Source organism: Peromyscus leucopus, unplaced genomic scaffold (assembly GCF_004664715.2).
Source record: "Peromyscus leucopus breed LL Stock unplaced genomic scaffold, UCI_PerLeu_2.1 scaffold_213, whole genome shotgun sequence".
Classification (NCBI taxonomy): Eukaryota; Metazoa; Chordata; class Mammalia; order Rodentia; family Cricetidae; genus Peromyscus; species Peromyscus leucopus.
The window spans coordinates 88,967-101,304 of record NW_023505086.1 but is presented as its reverse complement, the minus strand read 5'-3'; positions in this window follow the sequence as shown (position 1 = coordinate 101,304).

Here is a 12,338-nt window from a genome sequence, read left to right as displayed (position 1 = left end):
GAAGGATGGCGACAGAGAAGTTGTACTCACTCTTGTGTTAGCAATAGCATGTTCGTAGCACGTTTTGTAGCGCCATTCTGGGCCGATTTCATGAAACTATGGAAACAGAGAAGCATCACTGTGTAGACACACTCTAACCCGACCTTCTCTTCTAATGAAAAGGTTGCTTTCAACAAGAAAAACCAAACCATCAAAGAGGTGTCAACTTGGCCTGCAGCACTGAATCTAAAGCAAACACATTAGTTTATTTAATAAAACAGCCCGAGTTGCTCAATAGATAAACCTCGTGCCAAGCAAAAGCAAACAGAAACTCTATCAAATTCAGCTGTACCCCCTCACCAAATCAAAAGGGTGGTGCATAACCAAGTTTTAAATCTTAAAAAAAAAAGCAAGGATTTCTGCTCCCCTGTGCCCTCCCCCGCCCCCCGAATTTTAGTAATTGTCACTAAACAAAAGAGTACACGCTGCATTTGAAAGGTCTCTGCTTTCTCACTCGAACTTGTGAAGCTTTATTATGCAGATCTGGATAGCCTGCACCCCACATTAGAGGGCCTGCCAGACTAGTTTCCCTGTATTGTATCACTGTTCTGGCACCAGGCAGCCTTATTTGATACCTGGCTACATCCAGGCCACCTAAACAAGGAGGCACATTTTCACCTCCATTCTCCCCGAGTGAAAAAGTTTGCTTCCAACACTGCACACATTATCAGTACCTGATTGCTGTGGCTCTAAAATGCATACACACAGCCTGCCACACCCATCTGGATACTCACGGCCCAGGTTTCCCTTCAAGCTAACCTTACCATTTATCAGCAGAAGGATGAAAATGTGCAGTCCAGAAGACTGCTTGTTCCAATCTAGCAAGAGGGTGAAGAGAGACCTCCAAACCTAACGCCACCCCACACCAGGATCTTGTGATGTCTGCATCATTCTGACTATTCTCTGCAGGTTAACACATGTGCAGAGAGAGAAGAGGGGAAGGAGAGGGAGGAGGGGAGGGTAGGGGTGGAAGGGGAGGGGAGGGGGAGAGGGGGGAGAGGAGAGGAGAGGAGAGGAGAGGAGAGAGAGGAGCAGAAGGCAGAGAGAAAACAAATGGGTAAAAGCCTTGACAGCTTTGAAATCCCAGAGCTCTACCTGTCACATGCTCAGCAAGCGCCGCACACACACACACACACACACACACACACACACACAAATCCCAAAAAACAAAAAAATCCGAAATGAACAACAAACAAAAACCAAAAGCAAACCAAAAAAGCCACTTTTAAAATCCAGATAGTGTGGAGGTTGTTTTTGTTTGTTTACCAGTTTCCAATCTGACCTATCTTTAAACTTTCCTTTTAAACAAAAGACAAAGTAATATTTCCTCCAATTAGGAGGAACCTGGTATCCTCAGATCAAATAATGGAAGACACAAGAGGGAGTCCCCAAAAAGCCCATACCCAGTGCAGGTTGGACATGGCACTTGGACTAGCTGCTTAGCTAGACCCTATATGAACTTACTGAGTGTATCCACTAACCAGTTTGAAGAACAACTGACCCACCTAGTAGCTTCAGAATTTATCCAAGCTATCTTCGCCGCGTGGATGTTGCATGTCCCAGCTTACCCTCCTTTCCCTTGGCAATCCCCTAAATTATATCACTCATTTCCTATGGATGGAGGCACTGCTCTGTAGCTCTTATTAGTAGAAAAAATAATTTACACCCTGGGGAAGATGCTTTCATAATGCCCCCAAGCACCCGAGGTCCACCACATCCTCAGCCCGAGAGGCAACCACTGAGCTCCGAGGCTCATACCCTACTAGGAATTTCAAAGGTGGAGTATGAGCTTCCAAAATGGTTGACGTTGGATCAAGCCGAGAGTGCTCCATGTAGGGTGAAGCAGGAGCTGTCTACCCACCACCAGGCTGCTGACTAAAATAGCAAACTTATATCTCAAGCAGCCCTAGTCTAAAAATAGTCAAACCATTACACAGCATGGGATAGACTTTCACATTTTCTCCTGCAAGCAAAGAAGCTGTGTGGCCACGTCGGCTAGTCTCTGCCCGGCAGAAACCATTCAGGTTAAAAATAAAATGGGATGGAGGGGAGATGGCTTGGGGGGCAAAGTACTTGCGATACAAGCATAGCATGGAGACAAGTCCAATCCCCAGTATGCATATTAAAAAAAAAGTTAGCATCGGAACATGCACCATCGGTACACGCACCTGTAATCCCAATGCTATGAAGATGGAGACATCTTCAACCCCATCTTGGATTTCAGACCAAATCTCCATCACTGGTTACTTAGCCTAGGTTACTCAGTAAGCTCCAGATTCAGTGAGCTACTCGCGTCTCAAAAAACTATTGGAGTGACTGAAGAAGACACCTGTTGCTGGCCTCGGGCCTTCATGTGCATGCATACAATACACACATGCACATGAACGCATATACACACATCTGTGCATACACATGCAGTGGAAAAAAGAAAGAGGAAAAAAAAGGGGGAGGAAAGGAGAAGCTACAGAGAAAGACATTCCTCTCTTGTGGTCGACACACCCTGTCCTGGTGGATGGATGAGCTTTATACTACAAACAAAAGGTAAAAAAGCAACCATCCTGGGAACAATGTACTCTCTGGGGCTCAGTGAGGAAAGATGGCACAATTGTTCTGCTGGGAAATAATAATACAATTTTTTCAATTTCTCTTGATCTGCCAGAGTGCAATCAAGCCTCCTCCTCCTCCTCCAGTTTCCGAAGAAACCAATCCTAAGAGACCTAAATGGAAAAGCAGATGCAAAATGCCAGCTCCCACACTCTGAGCCTACCTACTCTCTCCAACCCCCGAAAGAATGAAAAAGGGTTGAGAGAAAAGGGGCCCCCATTTATGGAAATCATCTGTATACCTAATGAGAAAGCAACCTAATGGCTACTCAGTGCCCTGGACAGAGTAGCCAGCATACAGGGGTGCCCAACCTTCTAACACATGTGACATGATACTGTCATCTACAAACATCCCAGGCCTCATTCACAGCTAGCCTGAAACATACGTGGGCCAGGGGTTGGATGGACACACCTGCAGGGGCTCTGATTTAGTTCTGGGCGTGGCAATCACATTCAGAAAGGCGAACAGTGAAGCAGGACTTAGCCACTTTCTTTCCCAATAATCTCTGGCTTTTGGGTTAGTCTTATGTGTTCTTTGTCTCACAGCAGAATTCCAAAGCTATGAGGAAAGAACAGTTCAGCACCAACCTTTATACATCAGCACACTAAATCCAGACCACAGCACTGGATTCTGCAGCTCTGTAGCTCATCCAGCAGAATTCATAGGCATGAGACCAAACCCACAGGTTGAGTCTCCTTTGTTGCCCACTCCCCAGGTCCAAATATTTCAACAGTGCTTTCAAAATACATTCAAAATCAGCTCACCACTGCAACTCCACAGTGCCCAAATGAAATCAAGACCAGCATGCAACATCTCCTACCTGTGAAACTGTAGCCTCATAACTGGCCTTGTTGCCTGTCCCAAGACAGACTCTTCTTCATATGGCAGCCATAACTATTAAAAGCAGATCATATCATGCACCTCTACTTAAAACTATCTTTCAGCCTCCCAAAATGCTTAGGGTAACACGTTGATGCATCCCTGACCCACAAGCCTCAATAGCTATTCCCCGAGCTCAAGGCATCACCTCCTTGTCTCTCTGCCCTCTGGCTAATACTACCTCCTTTCTGTTCCCTTGACCCAAGAAGGCCTTATCCCTTGAAGGCACTGACTGTTTATTTCTCCTAGAACATTCGGCCTGCTCTCTTCCTTCAAGCTAACTCATGTCACCTGCTAAGAGATCTTCCAGACACCACAAAGAATGACTTTGTCCTTGCCCACCTAAGCAGAGTCCTTACTGTAACAGCAAGAACTTGGTCCCTAAACATTTTTTTTTAATTTCATCTTTTCACTATAACACAAATCTATGGTGGTCTTCACTATTTTATCCAGTTTCAAGCACAATGCTCATCTTTTGCTGCAACTTAATAATTTTTGAATGGATGGGTAAAAATACAGTCCTCCTAGCTATGGAGATAATCATAGTCAATTTGTCTGAGGCTGCACAGGATCCACAAGAGGGCAACAGACAGCCATGGAGCCAGAAGAACCCTGAGTCTTTATGAACAGAAAACTCCAAGGCCAAGGCAATGAATATCCCCGAGGCCCTTCCACGCCCTTGGATGCCACAGCTTTAACTGACCCTAAGCACAGCCCCTGCTACCATGCCAGCTTCCTTTAGGACTGAGTATGACACTGTGCAGATAGTGCCACTATCTGTGATGGCACTCTTGGCAATTGCTAACAGGAGAGGGATGATAGACGACCACCCCATTCTGTGGTTCAACGCTCTAAGAACCGGTCCAAAAAAGACATCAGATATGCTTTAGATTGTGAAGAAGATGCTTCCCACGCACTCAGTTTAAAATCTAATCGGTAGGGTAGTGACAGCTGGGGCTGACGAAGAACGATCCTTTTTCAGCGCGAGAGGCAGAAAGGTGAGCGAACAGTGGGCTGCAGAGATAAGAAACTGAACTCCAAGGTCTGCCTCTGCCTACCTGCAGGACTCTGGACGAGAACTTTGTTACTCTTCAAACTTACCTGCTTTTCTTTCTTTTTCTTTCTTTCTTTCTCTTTTTGTTTGTTTGTTTTGTTTTCTCTGTGTAGCTTTGTGGCCTTTCCTGGAACTCACTTTGTAGACCAGGCTGGCCTCGAACTCACAGAGTTCCGCCTGCCTCTGCCTCTGGAGTGCTGGGATTACAGGCATATGCCACCACCGCCCGGCACTCATCTGCTTTTCTATTACTTGTAAGTCAACAAATATGTGGGTATCAGCCAGTTGCTGCCACAAACAGGCAGTAACTGAATGGTAACAGCCACTATCAGGTCAGAATGTTACAGAAAGGAGGAGTATGTGTGTGTGTGTGTGTGTTGTTGTGTGTGTGTGTGTGCACGTGCAGGCACAAACTTAGGTGTCTTGAGAGACTAGACTGAAAGGAATAAAGCAAGGTACAAAATATGCTGCATCCCAGAGGAATGTTTTCACATCCTAAGTGTTTTTTAGGAGCCACGATTTTTTTTTTTTTTTTAACTGTTCCCTTACAATCTTCCTCCATATAAATGGCAGGAGTCTGGAAGACAATTCAAAGCCACAGTAACCACTGAGTGTCCACTCTGAGTGGATCTGCAAGGTGTTCTTTTATTTAGGCAGAGCATAAACTATGGTCTAATGAACTGTTCCTCAACTGAGTCCCAACACATCTATCAGGGAAAAGGGCACATTGTTCAAAGACGACAGTGTGTCGTCCCCCCCCACAAAGCTCCCGTGGAATCGACCTGCATGTAACTATGGTGAATGCACACCAAGATGTTTAATGAACTCAAAAATATGTGGAAAACTACTTTCATATTTTAATGTGTGAATCATAATAATCAGGACTCTTCTAGCATTACTTTGTATTTGCAGGCTTATTTTCAAGTCAAATTGATGCATATAAATAGCCTTCCAATCTAGACTATAATAGAAAAACAGATAATGGAGGGATTGTGTCAATCAAAATCAGAGGAGACTTAGGGATCATCAAGAAAGACACCACTAATATTGGTGGAGTACAGTAACATGTAACCACTCAAAAATTATATTCTATGATACTCCAAAAGATAATCGCTGTGTTTTTCTAATTTCGAACGGGTGAAAGACTCTGAAATAAGATGACAGCAAATTCTGTCCATCAAAGAGGCTGCTCAATCAGCAAGTGTTTTTATTTTTCCATTCTAGAGCTGTTTGAATGTTGTGCAACAAACAAAAACAGACATTTTCCTCCTTTTTATAGAAGTATTCAAAGGGACAGAAAAGAAATACAAACTCTTGATCAAAACGGGAAGGAGTAATTTCTCAGAATATAGCCACTGTTCTCTGAAACCAGGAAGCCCGCAGACATGCAAAGGAGAAAACCAAATCAAACAAACCACACACACACACACAGGGCATGAGGTCCACACATGTTACGTCTCTCTTAAACCCATGAGGTTCTAAACCAGAAAGAACAAGTCCCTTTTGCCTTTGGCATGGATACGTAGTTCCCCTCCAAGAATAGTGTCAGGCATTCAGCTGCCAAGTAATAAGCAATATTGGGAAGGCAATCGAAATCTTCAAGCTGATCCCCCTCTACTGATGTCAAAGACCACACTCATCCTTTGTATGTATTGGCCCCTTTACACTTTTGGACTGGAGAGGAATGAGATAAGCATTATTAAATGGGTGAAAAGACCAGACAAGAAAACTAAATTGTGGGTTTACATTTGAAATTAGAAGAGAAGGAGGAGGAGGAGGAGAAAGAGGAGGAGGAAGAGGAGGAGGAGGAGGAGGAGGAGGAGGAGGAGGAGGAGTGAGGAGGAGAGAAGAAGAAGAAGAAGAAGAAGAAGAAGAAGAAGAAGAAGAGAAGAAGAAGAAGAAGATGATAGCTTGCTTTGGGAGATTTCACCCATTTCTGTTTTTGGATTCCCTGATACCTCACAGTAAGCGAGCCTGTTGGTGGTGAAGGCTGGGAATGTGTCTGGCTGCCAGGCTCAGACAAAGGGATGGAGAGTTACCAGAAACCCGACGGGTGAACTTTCACCCACTTAAAAAAAAAAAGAAAAGCCCAGAGCTTTCTTTGGGAACAATAGGCCAGAGCCTTCATCATTCCTTCCGGGCAGGTGCCTGGAGAGAAGGGCCACCGTGGCCCTCCAGTTCGGGTTCCCACCAGCTCTCCAGTGTACAGCAGCCGACCGGCCTTCGGTGGCGCCTTCTTGGTTTTTCCTCCCCATTTCCTAAAAACAGGCGTCTCAAAGGCAAGTCTCTCCACCTGAATGCTAACTTGCCCCGGCCAAAAGCCCCCAAATAGCATTCCACTGGGCCCTTAGCCTGAGAACCACTAGACACAACACCATCGGGCAAAGCTGGATGCAGGGAAGACTGCCTCAGTTTCCCTGTATCTAGGGCCAGTCACAGACAAAACACCTAAAACGCTCAGGCCAGACCCCTACCGTGCAGTAAGACAAATATCGCCACAGGGTGCTGGAGCAGCCCCAAGAGATCTCACACTGGGTTTGTACAAGGATGTTTGCATAAGGCCCTGAATGACTGGGGGGGGGGGGGGGCTCTGATGCTGGGTAGGGCGCTTGGATCTAGCAGAAGCCATGTCTGGATGGGAGCGCAAGGGCCAAGCTGGTGTGCAAGCCGATGGAGGAGGCAAGGCAGACGCGGAGTCCTGGGGCACAGATCCCGAGCGGCTTGGAGGAAGGGATCGCAGGACTGGGGGTCTCCCCGGGAGCCGGTCCGGGTCAGGGCTCGGGATTCCCCGGGATGGAGCACGCGCCCTGCAGCGCTCTCACCGCTGGAATCGATTCCTGAACCGCATTGATCCTCCGCTCCTCCGCGGGGGCCGGGAGCTCCGTCTCGTCTGCACCGGCGGCGGGGCGCGCGGGCCTCATGGGTTTGAGCTGCTCCCGAGGCCGCCGGCGTGCCAGGCGGGAGCCGCGTAGCTGGGCTGGGCCGGAGTGGGCCACGCCGGGGGTCAGCACAGGGCCGGAGCCAGAGCAGGCGGCTGGGGGCGGGAGGGAGGCCGCTTAAACGGCCCGGGAGCCTCCCGCCTCCCGCCTCCCGGGCTCCTCCGCCCCCGGGTGCCCGCGCCCCGCCCCGATGCCCGGCTCCGCCCCGCCCGCTCCGCCCTCTGCGTGCGCCCGCGGCCGCCTGCGCGTCACCGCGCCCGGTGGCCAATCAATACCCGGAGCGGCAAGCGGCTCCGCTGCCATTCATTTCCCCAGAAGCTCGGAAGGTGGGGCGGAACCTCACGGAGGAGGGGCGTGGTTAGCGGAAAGGGGAGGAGCGCTGGAAGGGCGGTGCTCTCTCTGCATTAAAGCTTTGAGCCTGGTGAGCTGAAACCGAGAGGAAGAAACATTGTGTAGGAGATGGCCCCATGATCTTAAAAGCAGCTGTGCAGGAAGTGGCAGCAAGCAAGGACCTCTCTCTGCCTTCTAATCTTGGCCCCGTCCGCCGCTTATTCATCCTTCATTCAGTTCGCGCGCCTTCCTTCCATGTGTTTCTTCACCATTTACGCTACCGTGAAGACAAGTTTTAACATGTCCATCGTGTGAAGAAGAGATTGGAATCTCTGAGAAAAGAGAGAGTCTCCTGGACAAGCCTTCTTACATCACCCATTTTGTTCTGTAATTTTTTTTTTAACCTAATAAATTCCCAAGGAATCGGGGCCCTTTGGGGAACCCCTTTTAAAACTAAGAGGGCTTGCCAGAAGAGCAGTTTATAAGAGAGAGAGGAGATAAGAGGTAGTGAGCCAGAAGAGCAGTTTGTAGGAGAGAGGCGATAAGAGGAAGTGAACGGAGTCAGGAATACTGGAAATAGAAAGTGGTTGACATTTGCAGAGCCTGGCAGGACCACTCCTGGAATCTAGGTGTGCTCCCCTTCCTGAATCCTGCTCACACCCATCCCCCACTCCTCAAAACACCTTCTTGAGGTACCTAAGACCAGGTTCATAAGAACGTTTACTCTGCTTGCCATGAATGAACCATCCCGAAGTTGGGGGATTGTTTCACCCACTATTCTCTAGTTTCCTTTTCTTTAAGTGCCTACAGGTACTTTCCACAACAATTGCATTGATCTTGGCAGGAATCGACATCGTGTTACTTGTTTCACGGGTAAGGAAGCCAAGGCTTTGGAAGGTGGTGGTGCAATTCACTATAGCTAAGTTATTGAGTCAGCCTAGGTCTGTCCATCAAAGGATATAGAAAGAAACTGTGGTATGTGCATAGAGGCAGCATGGAAAATTAGTCAGCCATAAGGGAACACAAACAAAGGAGGATATGAGAGTAATCTGACTGCGCTAGGTCAGGCTGTTGATCTCCAGGGTTGAGTCGGCTGATGGAGCTGGCTAGGCGGATATCTGCTTCCTTGTTTTAGCTCCAGGTGCTTCCATTCCAAAGCTGCACACTTGGCTCAAATGGACAACCACTCCAGTCGAGGAGGACTGGATCACTCTTCAGACACGGGTCTGAGTAACTACATTTCTCTGAAAGAACTCCCAAACAGGCTGTCAAGAGGAACAATGTCATGTCCTCAGTAGGGAAATAGATAGCATCGTCACGTGAAGTGAAAATAACCAGACTTAGAAAGACAAATACTGAATGTTTTCTATCATATGTTAATAGAGAAAGAATAAAAACATCTTCAAAGTAGAAGGGGGTCAGGGAGAAGGGAGATAAAAAGTGTATGGAGGTGGGGATAAATCTGTTCAAAGTATACTATAGGCGTGTGTTCCAGTTTCATGTCTGTTGCTGTGCTAAAACATCCTGACAGAAAGCAACTGTGAGGAGAAAGGAGTTTATTTGGCTTACAATTCCAAATTCAAGGCAGCCTTATGGGGAAGTCTGGACAAGAACTTCAAACAGCTGGTACCTCACATCTGCCATCAACAGGAGGGCAAAACGTAAATGCATGTATGTTCACTTGCTTATGCTAGGCTCAGATTCTCTTTTCACACAGTTCAGGAGCCTTTTGCCTAGAGAATGGTGCTGCCCAAAGTGGGCTGGGTCTTTCCACGTCGATGAACTTTATTAAGACAGTCCTCCGCAAGCCATCCCAACGTAGGTGATTCTAGGCCATGTCAAGTTCGAAAAGCTAACCGTCATGGCATGTATGGAAAAAATGTCACAATGAAAGCTATTATTTTGTATAATGAGTATCTGCTGAGTGAAAAAGAAACTTGCCTCATGCAAAACAGATTCACAGGCAGCTTCCTCTCACACTAAGCCCCAGAAACCTTCAGGATGCCAACTGCCTCCCCGAAGCCTTCAAACAGTACATTTCTGAACACAGGCACTTGACTTCTTTCCACTCACGGCAAAGCCCGGCAATTAGCATAGACTGAATATCTACCAGTTGGCTGCTTGACACTCCCCAGCCTAAACCATCAGTGGTTCAGGGATGGTAACAGTGGAAGTAACTAACAAAGATAAGTGACATTTAACCACATGAAATGAAGACATAAGGACCAGGAACGAGGAACCATAATTATAACAAATCTACCACTTCCTTGGGGAACAAAAGGGAGTTATATGTGAGTGGCTGAGAAGTCTCTGTGCTTTTCTTTCAGCCCTTGCTCTGAACCGAGAACTGTTAAGAAGATTTGCTTTTTTTTTTCTTTAAAGAAAGAGAAATAAAATGCTGATTGATGTACATTACCTCAACATGAATAGACCTTGAGGACATTATGTGAAATGAATGGAAACCAGCGACAAAGAAAGGGTCACATATGACACAGCCTGAAGAGCCGGCCAGCCTAAGTTCAGTGAGAGACACTGTTCCAAAAGTAAGGGAGCAGAGAAGAGAGACACCTGATATTGACCTCTGGCTTTCCATACAGATGAGCTCCCGTGTACATGTGCACATACTTGTGCACATACCCACATAAACATGTATATATGACATACACATGCGAAGTGAGATGCCCCCTTTACGTGTGTTTATGAGAAGAAATCTCAAGGGTATGTGCAGAAAAAGAAACACTGCGCTTCACTTTAGAAACTGAGATAAGATAGTGGGAGCTAAAGAAAAATGGAGAGGTCTGGCTGGCTTATTATTTTATTTATTTATTTATTTGGTTACTGTTGTGGGTTTTCTTTGTTTGTTTTGCATTAGCAGAACATAAACATTCTTCTTGGGCTTGGGATATAGGTGTTTCTACAAAACTGCAGACACATTTGCAAGAACAACCTGTTCCTTGCGTGAAGGAGATTTGTCATTGTGTAGACACCAGATGCTGAAGCAGCTTTTGGGAGAACACCTGTTCTGCTGACTGAGGCACACAGGGTCCCTAGACAGGATGCTGATGAGACTAGCAAGCACCTGGACCCTGGTGCCCTGACAGTGATGGACCACTCAGAACTCAGACCTTTGCCTTGAGATTGCCCTCTGAGGGTTAAATGAACTTTTCACTCAGATGTGTTACTACTACTTTATGGTGTGTCTGTACAAATGACAGGGTAAAGCAACCACTTTAATGGAAGTCTCCAGGCCTTCCCCCTTTCTTCAAAGGAGGAATGCTGCCTTTTCCTGTTCTTCTACCCACATTCCCTGAGCTGGGGAGATCTGTTGTCTCTATATGCTCAGTCTCCAGGCTTTCCTGATGAAAGTAACTGAAGAAAACAACTGGACATAAAATGATGACCTGGGAAAGGGGAGGGGCCCAGATACTATGATGACTGATCTTTAATGTCAACTTGACTAGATTTGCAATCACTCAGCAGACATGTCTCTATTGTGTCTTCAGTGGAGCTTCTGGGAAGGGCTGGACTAATGAAGGAAGACCCTCTTCTGAATGTGACTGGAACCATCCCATGGGCCAGGCTCCCGGGCTGAACAAGAAGGGGGCAATGAGAAAGCAAGTTGAACACCCACGTTTATTTCTCTGCTCAGGGACCGTGGACAGTGTGGCCAGCTGCCTCTCAGACCTTCTGTCATTCACCTTTCATTTGTTTTCATGTAGCAATGGAAAGCAGAAACTAACACTTGTGTGTCGTTCTATATTGATCTTTCTGGTGAGGAGGAATAAGAGAAAAGAATAGTCCATAGTCCAGAGAATGTTGGTTAAGGTGTTTTGAAGAGCTAGGGAGGGATTCAGGAAAGTGTGAGGGGTCATAGACACGTAGGAAGGGACAAGAATGACAGGAGCAGGAAAAACATTGTATTTCCCAACAAATAAAATGTAGAGTCCTATTAAAATTATTATTATCATTGTCTGTTTTCTAGTATTGTTTTTGAAAATTCTCCTTTTAGAGACCGGATCGTATGTAACAATTTGGTAAGTGGTTAGTCAGATTAACTTTCTTGATGACCTACTTTTACATCCCATTCTTCTTTTTTTTTTTCCCCCTTAAAACCCTCCTGCCAAAGCCAGGCAAAGTGCCACACACCTGCACACCTGTCATTATCAGTTACTTGGAGGCTGAAGCAGGAAAATCATGTGTTTACGTCAAGAAGTTGTCAGTCAACCTAGGCAGCAGAGTAAGACCTCATCCCTCCAGAATAATAAATAATAATCCTTCAAGAAAATGTGTCTATTTTATAAATGAAGAAGTGAAAGCATTAAGGGAACTTTGGGAGTCGGTTCGATTTGTAAATATAGGTGAAAGGGTTAAGTATATAGTAGGCTTTCTGCCCCCAAGCCCATGCTTTTCGTCCCTCTAAGCCTCCTCACAGTCCGTGTGTAACTGACGCTCCCCTGCGTGAAGCAGTATTCCACTCTCAATGGGAAGTCAGT